This window comes from Eptatretus burgeri, chromosome 12 (assembly GCF_056783735.1).
Source record: "Eptatretus burgeri isolate ZD-2024b chromosome 12, Ebu_testis_v1, whole genome shotgun sequence".
In the NCBI taxonomy this organism is placed as follows: domain Eukaryota; kingdom Metazoa; phylum Chordata; class Myxini; order Myxiniformes; family Myxinidae; genus Eptatretus; species Eptatretus burgeri.
The window spans coordinates 33,298,532-33,310,963 of NC_140972.1; the positions used below are offsets into that span (position 1 = coordinate 33,298,532).

The 12,432-nt window shown below is 45.6% G+C and overlaps 1 protein-coding gene and 1 pseudogene across 2 annotated transcripts in view; one reads left to right on the top strand and one right to left on the bottom strand.

The window, feature by feature from the left end:
• RPRD2 (regulation of nuclear pre-mRNA domain containing 2) overlaps positions 1 to 12,432 on the top strand; it is a 140,242-nt gene that overhangs the window by 56,990 nt on the left and 70,820 nt on the right. The window lies entirely within an intron of this gene.
• LOC147015381 (uncharacterized) lies at positions 3,543 to 5,200 on the bottom strand (annotated as a pseudogene).

The following is a 12,432-nucleotide window of genomic DNA, read 5'->3' on the forward strand; positions in this document are numbered from 1 at the left end:
TGTTGTTTATAGAAAGATGCAACAGGGTCATCTACAAAGTCAATAAATCTTGGGCCACCAGTCTCGGTAAAATGTAATTTTATAACGAAAATCGCACTCTTTTGACCCCTTTAACAAATTAAAATTTTAATTAACATAAGAAGTGCGAGGATGAAACCTTGCATTTAATGTGGATTAGAATAATACTAAGTATGATCACTCACTTAAGAATGATATTTCTGGTGGTAAAGGTACATAAGAAGGGGTTGAAGGTAAGTTTGCACCAAGTGACCCCTAATTAAAAATGCAATCAACATGAAAGATGCAACAGTGAAACCAGTCGCTAAAGTTTGAAATGGGTACATAGATTAGTATGGTGGCAAAGGTACTTAAGATGAGGAGATAGACCAGTTGGCATGATTGACATCAACTCAACATCAACATCAACTCAACATCAATAGACCATTTGGCATCAATCAATGACAGGTAGCAAACTGGTGATGATATTGAACATCCCTTGTGATATTCTGAAAAATTCTTTAACATTGCTTGTGAGCTCAGTCACTCTGTACCGGGCTAAAGGTCAATTTGCATTGTATTACCAGCACTGAGGGTAAACATGGCGTCATGCATTTGGCAGAGCTCGGACCTGGTGTTTGTTTCATTTCAGCTACCGCACAACTAATCTTCATCAGAAGATAGGCAGTATTCATCATCAGATGAAGAAATGCTGAAGTCGCTGTCATCAGAGCTTTCTGGATCCAAGGCATCTTCTTCGTCTGGGGTCAAAGAATCTGGAAGTTGAGGACCGTTGAACCAAGTGATTTCGTATTGATCATCCACCAACTCTCACCCATCAGCTGATGATGGATGCTGGCAGATTTCTGATTTGTCAGCATTGGCCCACATCTTTGCCACAAATGATGATCTGCTTATGTGTTTGGAAACCTCGGATTCACAGGGAGGAATCAGGCTGGTGTCAATGCCCTTCAGCTTCGCTAGGCAATTCTCAGCTCTGACCTTTGGTCTATATGTCTTTTCAAATATGTTGTAGCGATGGTCATTGAGTGAGACATCTTTTCCTTTTAGACCGTACATCTTGGTTGTAAATTTGTTCAGGATGTCTCTGTCTTCATCGGTTATCGTTCATTTGGTCATCTCTGAAAATGCTTTCTGGGCATCATTGTCTTTCACAAGCTGTGCAAAGGGGCGAACTTTTCTCTTCCCGTGGAAAGAGGAGGTGTCGTCTGATCCGGTGAACGCATGGAATCCTGGTAAGGCAGAGCAGAGAGGCTGTCCGATGCTGGCACCAATGGCAGTGATGTCAATGTATCTGCGACTATTTCCTGATGATGTTCCAACATCCATCCGTATCCGTGTAGCCATATCCCCGCAGTGGTGGAGGAGGATGATGGCTATGTCTGTCAGATCCCCTAATGACAATATTGCAAGTGTGGTCCATCTCCTTGGCAATTGATTTGACATGTGCACAGATCAGGGTGTCGGCCTCTTCGTGGTTGGTTTTAAGCTCGCCTACTTCCTCTCGCACAACCTCCCCGTCATGGACAAAGAAGTGGTAACATGCACCAAGGTATGAAATGAAGACATTTCTATCCCCGATTAAATGTGCGTACCGAGGCGACTCCCACTCGGAGGCCAGGAACTTCGGCAGTTCTGATTTGAAAGATCTCGACTTCATACTGTCACTGATGTTCCTTGGGCGATGTTGTTCTGGTCCTGTAATGATAAACACCCTTTCCTCCTTTTCGTCAAGGCCTCTTCATGCTCTTTCGCTCTCCTTGATAGATGGTATGGGGTAGGCATCAAAGACGAGATCGACTCTCTTCGTACTAAGTAATGTCACCTGTTGCAAGATACCAGCTGCTAGCCCTCCATAAGTGCCAGGTAAATGCGGTGGCAGTGTATGCATGAGGTAATTCCCATCAACAACGTAAGCATCAACTGATCGGGGAGAAGTGTGCCATGGTACGTTTTTTCCAAGAGGTCAAGGAGAGCACTCTTCTTCATTTTACCATCAGGCCATCTCCGCTGCACATAGAAAGTGGGACTGCTGTGAGAGGAAAGGAGAACACGTACTTGAGGTCTAGATCTCTATTGCTTGCCAAGATAAGGAGATGGCCCATCAAGTCCCTAGTGCAAATTAGGGATGCAACTCTCTTGTTTTGGCTGTGCTTGTTTTGAACAGTTTCATTCTTGAATGTCTTCAGAGGCTCCTTCTTCATCACTCCTTCAAATTTCTGTGGGTTGGCAAAACAAGTGGTGGTGAATTCATCATGCCTTGATTTTCCCCTTGTCTGCACTCCAAGAAGGCATGCCTTGGTTTCTTCTGTTGCAGCCTTTCCAATACTGATGTTGAAGAGCTTTGGTGATTCTTCAGCTGAATTACTGAAAGGGTTGCAGGTATCTTGGATCTGCGTAACAACCTTCCTAAGGTCATTGTTGTCCCTCTTGACTCTGGCTCCCTTGAGGCCAGCTGTTGGTTCATCGATACCGGAGAGGCCGGCCATTTCCTGCACAGAGGACATGACAGCAGCTCTAGCCGTCTTGGGAAGCATCCACCGAAGACGTGCACTGTAGCTGTTTGTCACCGATGAGAGACCCGTCCTTCTCGATGCTGCATCTGCATTAATCGTTTGTTCTAATGTCAGATCAACTGTGCTCCTACTGAATGCTTTTTGTGTTCTTCTTACCGTGAACACCCCTCCGGCTTCTAGGATGGAGCGAAGACCAGGATGCATGTCATCTACGTTCAGCAGGTCCAACTGGAACTTAGTAAGCCATCTCGAGTAATTGAAGTGGTTTAATGCGAAGAATATTTCAATGAGAGGTGTCAGTGCATGGAGGAAAAGGTCACCGTTGTTGGTCCTGATAGCATGCTCAAGATTGTGATAAGCATGTATCAAATCTATGTACACCATCCAGTACTGACCGGTTGCGCCATGTCCTCCAGATATTGTTTGTGTATAGGTTCTGTAGTCACTCACACATTTGATGAATACACCGGCTGCTTGAACCTCCTTTCACGTTTCTTCAGTTGGATTTGATTGGAGCATATTCAACAAGGCAAGAAGTTCATCTTTGTCATCAAAGTCTTGCAGAAATGAGTCAAAGTGGAGGATTTCGAAGGCTAGTCCAAGTATGGGATGCAATCTTTTGCAGTGATTGAAGTGTTTGCCCGTGAGGAAACCTTTCAGTGAACCAGGGGCCAAAACACCAGACTCAGTAAGCATATTTGGCCCACCTGATTCATCAATTAGTTTCCCAATTGCTTTTTTAAAAAGGCCATTTCTATATGAAATGGCCCAAGCATGATGAAAATATCATCAAACCTGGGAGACTCTGTTGGCTGAACTTGCATTGCCGGCTTGGCAGCACCCAAGTCATATGTCACGACTCCATATTGTTGGTCACATTCACTAGCACACCACACTACATTTTGGATTGGCAGAGGGTCTGAAACCAGCAAGGAGTTAAATCCTACCCACATGGCTATGTCATTGTTCTTCACTGCATGGCACATCATCCAGGCAAGGTCCTTGTCTTCACCATGTTTCAGGTCGACTTGCGATATCCTTGATGGCATATTCGAACATTTGCATTCGTGGTTTCTTTCGATACGGTTCTATGGGCTGTTCCATGACTTGTAACTTCCATTTTGCTGCCCTCTTTGTTGGCTTCTCTGTTTCTGGAGTTGCGTTACCATTTGATTCATCTCGAGTTTGTGGGGTCTTGTTCTGATAGAGTATACCCATGGTATCGTGGAGCGTATCGGCACCAGATAGTGTCCCAGTTAACTCGTCAAAATTGTCAAATGCAAGCCCCATTGGTGTCCCTACAACAGTACCCTCTGGACATGCCATCTGTCTAGCCTGTATGGATTCCCCCAGTGCTGTCTCAAGTTCTTCAAGTGCATGATAATTGACAATATGTCCAAACCTGTTCAATATTCTTACCAGCTTTTTGCTGCCTGTCATTGACTTAATCGCCATGCCAAGAGTAATACGTTTACCTGGTTTTTACATTGCCTTTTCTCACAATGAAAAGTGCATCTTCACTGGATGAGGCAACATATCGTTCAACCTTTTCACTATATTTTACAGGATTTGCACCACCATACAGAACCATGTAGAATGACAGCAAGAGATCTAAAACTGGAGCTTCGCCAGTCTTCAGATCATTCAGACTAGGATTGTCTGGTAGGGGAGTTCTCTGCACTGCTTTGATCGATTCACGCAAAACTAATGCAGCCTTTCGAATAGCTGCCTCTGATTAATGAATGTAATCAAAAGCCGAAGAGAGAGCAGCTTCACCCAACCCTTTCACAAACACAACATCACCTCTTTTGAGCGATTTACCACAATGCATTTCAATTTGATCGAATCTTTTCAGTGGGTTCTTTGACAAGTTTTGAGCAGATGTAATTGGCTCCACATACTCACACATTTCTACATATTGGCTGTAAAGAGATACAAGTTATTCTGGCCTACCTTTTTTGATAACCCACTCTTCAATATATTCATATACAGTATACCAAGGAGTGCTTTATTATTGGACTTCTTTTGTCCAGTTTCACAGCTGGTTGATTTTACAGATTCCAAATTGATATAGAGATGTCTGCAACTATGATGATATTTCACTTCCTCACCTACAAAGTCAATGTCTGCATTTTTCCTAGGAGTCTATTGTCATTCCTTGCAACAGCCGCAGCTTTGATTGTTGATTCTGCCTGCTTCGTTTCACATGCAGTGAGGGTTTCCTCTGTGCTACCTTTCTTGCGTCGTACTTTCCTGCAGAAAATGCACTTCATGGGGAAAATACCCGAGGGACATGAACCTGGTGGCGACTGAATATTTGAACGTAGTTGTTTTGGAGCAGGGGTACTCACAGTCACACCAGACTGTGGAACATCAGTAAAGTTCTTGTAGCATTGGACGTGGTATCCTTGAGATATAGCAACGTTATTTGGCAGCGATTGGACGACTTGAAAGTATTTTGAGCCTTTGAAGTTCTTCTTGAGTGCCCTCTTGGATGCAGCTTCTTTGACAGCGGCCCATTTTTCAGGATTGAAGGACAAAACATCAGGGCTTGGTTGCTCGCTACTGGTACTGGTGGATGGCTGTTCAATGTGAAGGATGCATGTTCTGGCATCTGCCACTCGAGCACCAGATGTACCAGGTTCTGATGGATTAGATGAATCCATTGTCAGGGCTCTGGAATTAAAGGAATGTTGGTTTTGGTGGGAGGCAAAGCATATCGTAAAACAAGTGAGCAGTCTCTGAAACATCCACTTAGAACATGATAGTTGATACACCCCATCGTCGGTTTGCAACTAAAGGGAAAGGGTCAAAAGGGGTAAAATAGTTCAATAAATCAGGGAAGGGTACCGCTACATGGGTGAACCGTGAAGCCAAAAATTATATGTTGGGAAGTGGGGCGTGTGGACGGACCCGCTGTCCTCTTCTGCCACCTGCATGCCTACCACACATATATTGCTTCAGTAATACACAAAACACTCAACTAGATTATTGTATACTAGGCATCCCATTAGGCTGCATACATTGGATCAGAGTTATGCAATAGGAGCCAGCCTGATGGCATGGCCTACAGTCTAACTTCTGATATAGGCCTACATGTAGTCGACTTAAACTCACCTATATAATCTCGTATAACATGCTAAAATGGATGTAACCTCTGAAATTGGTCAGCAGTTTTTCTTCATTACTCTTCTTGGCCCTCACATAGCCTGTACATTTCAGGAATCTTTGAAAATAGGTGGCAGCACTGACTTGAGCTATGGAATGCCAAATCATTAAAAAAGAAATTGATGTCAATCATGCCAACTGGTCCATCTCCTCATCTTAAGTACCTTTACCACCATACTAACCCTTCTTAAGTTAGTGATCATGAATCTATGTACCCATTTCAAACTTTAGGGACTGGTTTCACTGTTGCATCTTTCATGTTGATTGCATTTTAATTAGGGGTCACTCAGTGAAAACTTACCTTCAACCCTTTCTTATGCACCTTGACCACCAGAAATATCATTCTTAAGTTAGTGTTCATACATAGTATCATTCTAATCTACATTAAATGCAAGATTTCATCCTCGCACTTTTTATGTCAATTAAAATTTTAATTGGTTAAAGGGGTCAAAAGAGTGTGATTTTTCATTATAAAATAACATTTTACCAAGACTGGTGGCCCAATAGTGCGGCAACTTCACATAACAATTGTGCATTTTGTGAGGAAAGCACCAAATTTTGCACACTAGTAGCCTATCATATTATGAACAGATTTGGATATTGGGCCGTCTCAAAATTTTAATAGCAGTGGAAAATGGCTGCCACAGCCATCAGCGGCTGAATTTGAGATGGCCCAATATCCAAATCTGTTCATATGTTAGGCTACAGGTCAGGTCAGGTATGGGAGCATGTGCCAGAACAGCGCGTAGCTGCGTCCACTTTCCGCCGGTACTCCAGGGGCCTCCGTCTGGCCATCCCCCAGGCAGATGCCAGGCCCATCCCCATCTCCTTGAGATGATGGTCAACCTGCTGCAACTACGAGGCACGTGGTCGGCCCACTGGCCTGCTCCACTCACGAGACTCCCCCGCTGAGAGAATTTGGTGAGCAGGATCAGCGTCAGGAAAACGAGCCACATGTCCATACAGCCGCAACTGACGTTCACGGACTATGCAGGTAACAAATCTCATCCGAGTCTCTCTCGGCAACCGCTCGTTGGACACAAAATCCGACCAGCGATAGCCAAGGATTCTCCGAAGAGACCTGGTACCAAAGGAATTAAGTCTCCATCTCAGATCCTTGGTCAGAGTCCAAGTCTCGCATCCATAGAGCAAGACTGGAAGTACCAAGGACCTGAAGACTCGGACTTTCGTCCTCCCGCACAGGTACCGGCAGCGCCACACCCCATGATCCAGTGAATCCATGACTACCCAGGCCCGACCCAGACGTCTATTGACCTCGGGCTCACAGCCAGCTGAGACATGAATATCACTGCCAAGGTAAGTGAATCTCTCCACGACCTCAACATCCTCACCACAAACAGACACAGACAGGACAGCAGCATCCAAGATGTCACCGAAAGCCTGGATCTTAGTTTTGACCCAAGAAACCCGTAATCCCAGCGGCTCCGACTCCTCATTCAGCACCTCGAGGGCCCCCAAAAGGATATCTAAAGTCTCCGCAAAGATGACTGCATCATCTGCAAAATCAAGGTCCAAGATCTTGACATTCCCAAACGATGCACCGCAGCTTGATCTCTCCGCCATCCTCCCTAAAATCCAGTCCATACAAGTGCTGAAAAGTGTGGGGGCCAGTATACACCCCTGACGAACTCCAGTAACAACTGGAAATAAGTCAGAGATGGTACCACCACACTTCACAGCACTCGCAGTACCAGAGTAGAGTTCACACATCAGATCGATCAGTTTTTGTGGCACCCCACGAAGACCAAGAATCATCCAGAGGGCATCCCGATTCACTGAATCGAACGCTTTGCAGAGATCAACATAGGCTGCAAGCAGCCCATGCCGAAACTCTCGTCTGCGTTCGGTGAGGACACAAAGAGCAAGGATACGGTCAATCGTTGACCTCTGGTGTAAAGCCTGACTGCTCTGGACGCTGGTGCTCAAGCAGATGGTGGCGGACCCTATCAAGAATTATCCGAGCAAAGACCTTGCCCGGCACTAAGAGCAGCGTCACCCCTCGGTAGTTGTTGCAGTCTTGGCGATCACCCTTCCCTTTCCAGAGAGAAACAACAAGGCCCCTCTTCCAATCAGTTGGGATGTTGCATGCAGTTTTGTGCTCTGCCTGGAACACAGGCAACGACACGAGTGCAGCATTTCCACCAACCTTGAGAAGTTCAGCATGGATGCCACAGATCCCTGGAGCTTTGCCCTGTTTTAACCGGTTCATCGCAGCCCGTGTTTCCACAAGTGAAGGTGGACCACAGTTGATTTGAGGGTCAGCAACAGGGATTGTAACACCCTTGACGTCCAACTTGACAGCTGGGGGATCAGCCTGGTACAACCGCTCAAAGTAACCGGCCCAGCAGGCCTTCACTTCAGACTCCTCTGTCAAGAGCCTACCACTCTCTGCTCTAACTGCAGTGCTCCGAGGGATGGGCTTGGATGAACGCAATGTGCGAATTCCCCTGCAAGCGGGACAAGAATCACCTGTCCACAGGTGATGCTCTACCCCCTCACAGATTCCTCGCACGTGGGCCTCCTTTTCCACCCTCAGTGCACGTACAGTTTTACGCCTCAGCTCCCTGAACAGCTCAGCTCTGCCATTCAGCCTGGCCCTGCGACTCTGGTCAATGGTATCCAGTGTCCCTTGAGAGACAAAATTCTTCTTTGCCCTGCGGTGAGTTCCAAGACATCCACCGGCAACATCAAGGATGGTGGTCTTGAAGGCACTCCACAACTCTTCAGGAACCCCCAAAGCACCCAGACCCCCCAGTGTCCACTCAGTCTGTTCGCAAACTCCTCAGCTACTCTCTCATCCCTAAGCTTGCCAACATCCAGCCGAGGCTGGGATGGTACCATTCTCCAGGATTTAAGGTGCAGCTTTAGAGTTGCTACAACAAGCCTGTGGTCAGTATTGAGGAACTGAGCACTCCGGTAGACCCTGCAGTTCTGGATCATCCTCCAGCGACCATCAATGAGGACATGGTCAATCTCCTTTGCCACACCTCCAGCGTTGGAATACCAAGTCCAGCGATGAGCTTGTGGGCGCTGAAACCATGAACCGGCCACCCTAAGTCCATGACTTCTTGCAAAGTCAAGGAACTTAGTGCTATTCTGGTTCATAGTTCCTGACCCATGGGGACCAACACACATCTCATAATCATCCCTATCAGTTCCAGTCGATGCATTGAAATCCCCCAAGACTTGAAGTGTATCTCGTCTGGGGCACTGATCAACCACAGACTCAAGCGTGGTGTAGAATGCATCCTTCACGGTGAGATCACTCGCCTCAGTCGGAGCATAAACAGAGACCAGGGAAATGACACCTAAGGAGTGACGAATCCTTAATCTCATAATACGCTCGTTGACCGGTGTTACCTCAATTATCATTGGGGTCAGCTTATTGGACACAGCTACAGCAACTCCTTGGGTATGGCAACCATCAGAGCGACTAGACCAATAGTAGGTGTAACCACCCACCATTATCTCGCCGCAATCTGGTCTCTGAACCTCAGAGAGAGAGCTGCAATCCCGATGTCCAAACGCTTGAGCTCAGATGACAACAGAGACAGGTGCTCATCCTCTCTTGGGGATAGGACATTCCAGGCACCCACCCGAAGGGACCACCTCAGGTTTACCCAAGGAGACCGCCGTCTGGTGGACGACACCTCAGCACCACTCCCCCACACTCTCCCGCAATCTGACCCAGGGATGTTACCCTGTGGTTTCCCTCCTATCATCAAAGATTGGCGGTCCCGAAGGCTTTGCCCCAATCCCGTCATCCGGTGAGCTGCCCTGCGAAGGGAAGCTGCACAGGAGGTACTCCCACGGAGTGGGTTTTCAGATTTTTTTTTTTTTGTGTTTTGCAGAATGAAGGGTTTTACGGTGGCCGGAGTGCAAATCCTGCCACCAACCTCCTAATAAAAAGTAACCCAACTGCAGGAGGACGTCCGCAGACACAGTTGGGCACGAGATATGGATGGCCGTTGGCTCACAAGGAGCCCTTAGGCTACTTGTGTGCCAAATTTGGTGCTTTCCTCACAAAATCCACAATTGTTATGCTATATTTCGCTAAGTTGCCCCACTACAAGATTTATTGACTTTGTATATGACCCTGTTGCATCTTTCTATAAACAACATTTCTGTGAACTTGTGAATTGAAACTTGCAAAAAGGGTCATTAAGTCAAAAATGGTTCATCTGTGACCTTTGACCTTTCTTCAGCACACTTCCCACCACCAATTACATTCTTAAGTTGAGGAATAAAACTTATATTGTCAATGGGTAAATTTTAATGTTGGTTTTAGACTTGCACCTTTTATGTTAAATAAATGTCTAATTCGCAGTTAATTATCCTCGTTCTTAAGTACCCTCTCCAACACAAATCCCATTCTTAAGTTCAATTTTCTCATCCAGTGTACTTTCCTCTACCAAATGACACTGGTGTGATATTTGCACCCTTCATGTTGAACAAATACAATTTGGGGTGTGTTTTGGGGTGGCACCCCCACCCCACCCACCACTGGCGCAACTTAAGAATCAGGTTTTTGGGGTCCCCTAACCTAATTCTACAGCACTGGCACCCAAAACCTTCTGCACCTTCCATGTTGAACAAATCTCACCTCGGTCCCAGACTATCTCGTGAATGTGATTCATTGGATGTCTGTCTGCTTGTCTTCGCATTTTTGCAAGGTCTGCTGGACCGACAACCACCAAATTTGGCACACCAAGTCTGACCCGGGAGTTGACATAAGTGTATTTTCATCACAACCTCAGCCTTTAAAGACCCCGAAGAACCATAACACCTCTTTTTTTTTTAATATGCTTGAGAGATTAGAATCCATGCTTGAGAGAAGACGTTTTGCATGCTTGAGAGATAAGACCCTTTAAGACCATTGAATTCTCCAAACTCAATTCAGACACCTTAAGACCTCAAATGAAATGGAAGACAAGAAGGAACCCAAAGCAGTAAAGAAGAAAGATGAAGTCATCTTGAGGAACCTGGATAGGATTCGGATTTTAGCCGCTACTCCACAACCCTCAAACCCATCCAGGCGCAGCCAAGTGAGCCTTATAGAAAATTTTCTGCAAGAATTCACTTTTTGGAGAGATAGATAACGAAGGAGAGAAAGAGATTAAAAGAGATGAAAGAAGAAAAAGCAAAAATTAGAATGAAAAGAGAATTGTGAAAAATTAAAGAATTTTTTTTAGAAAGAAATGTGAAAGGAACAAAGAAAAAAGATGTCGGGAAGAACCCAGATAGATGGATTTCAGCAGTTACTCCCCAGGCTCAACGCAACATCATGTACAAGCGACCATAGGTCTGTGAAGACACTCAAGACCCCATGTAAGGTCAGTCATGACATTTGTCAGTTTGTAAAGATTTACAATACCATTAATGTTCTGAGTGGATGTGCTGGGCAAAACATGGAGCGAAGGTTCTGGGCGCAACTCAGAATCGATGCAGATCTATTCTGGGAATCCATAAGCTTTGGCACTCTGCGAAGCTTACATCTTGTTGTAAAGCTTACTGCATTGTGAGGTCCATACCTGCGAAGCTTGCATCGTGTGTGAAGCTTACACTGCACCTTGAGGTTCATATTGAGCCACAAGGCCATCGGTGTGACCGGGCCCATTCTACGTTTTATCTACATACAAGCACTACTCGTTTAGTAGGATTAAAGTGGTCAGTACATCTGTCTATGTAGCTGATTGTAAGATTTCCTGTAGTAAGACAAATTGGAATGCATTTTGTTCGCGTTTTCTTGTAACTGCATTACACGTCACAAACATTCTTGCCATTTGCTTGTAGCATATTTTGATTCCATTTGAAGTCTGTTTCCTGTTTGTTTGATTTATATTGGAACTGTAATGCACTTCTGAAGTACTGTTGTTACAAAACAACATCATTCCTTTACAGTTTCATGGAGCTCTTCGGAGCTTTCACGGAGCTTTACAAAGCTTATTTGGGAATGAATAAACGGCTGAAGTCTTCTGTAAGAACACTACCCCTTGTGTCAATATTGCGTACGACATCAAACGAACCCGCAATGCGACGATGACGAAACCCCCCTAATGGCAGATAAGCGATTGCTGTGACTTGCTTGTTGTGTCTGTGGCTTGCTGCCGTTATAGTGAAACACTTTATAATGTGCAGTACAATCCTGTACAGTGAATCGGTTTTGTATCACTTTAAACCGTGAAAGTGAAAGGTTTGTGTGCTTAAAAGGATTGAAGCTGATTTTAGCCCATTCTGCTGTGTCTGTGTTGAGATGGGTTTGAATATGTGCAATGTACAGCGTATTATATATGTTTGAGCACAGTGATATGATTGATTTTAACCATACCTGATTCTGTGGCTTGCTTGCTGTTGCTAGTGGCTTGCTGCTGTTATACCCCAAGACTTTGTAGACCCTAAAGACCCCTTCCCTTTACCCACTCGTGTTTTGGCTTTCCATCCCCCTACACAGTCCCCCCCCCCCACTCCCACCCCATCGGTTCTTCTGCACCCAATCCTCCTGCCCCATTCTCAGCCCTGCCGGGTCTCCTGCTTCTCCCATTTCAGTACCCCCCACCCACGACCCGGGCAGTGCCATGTAACCCTGCTAGTATAAGATAATTGGCAATTGCTTTGAAACCAGCCACGAGGGCAAACAAAAACGCGATTGCTTGCACAGGTGCTTTGATGCTGAGGGTTAAAAGTTAAAACTTACTGAACGTACTTCCTG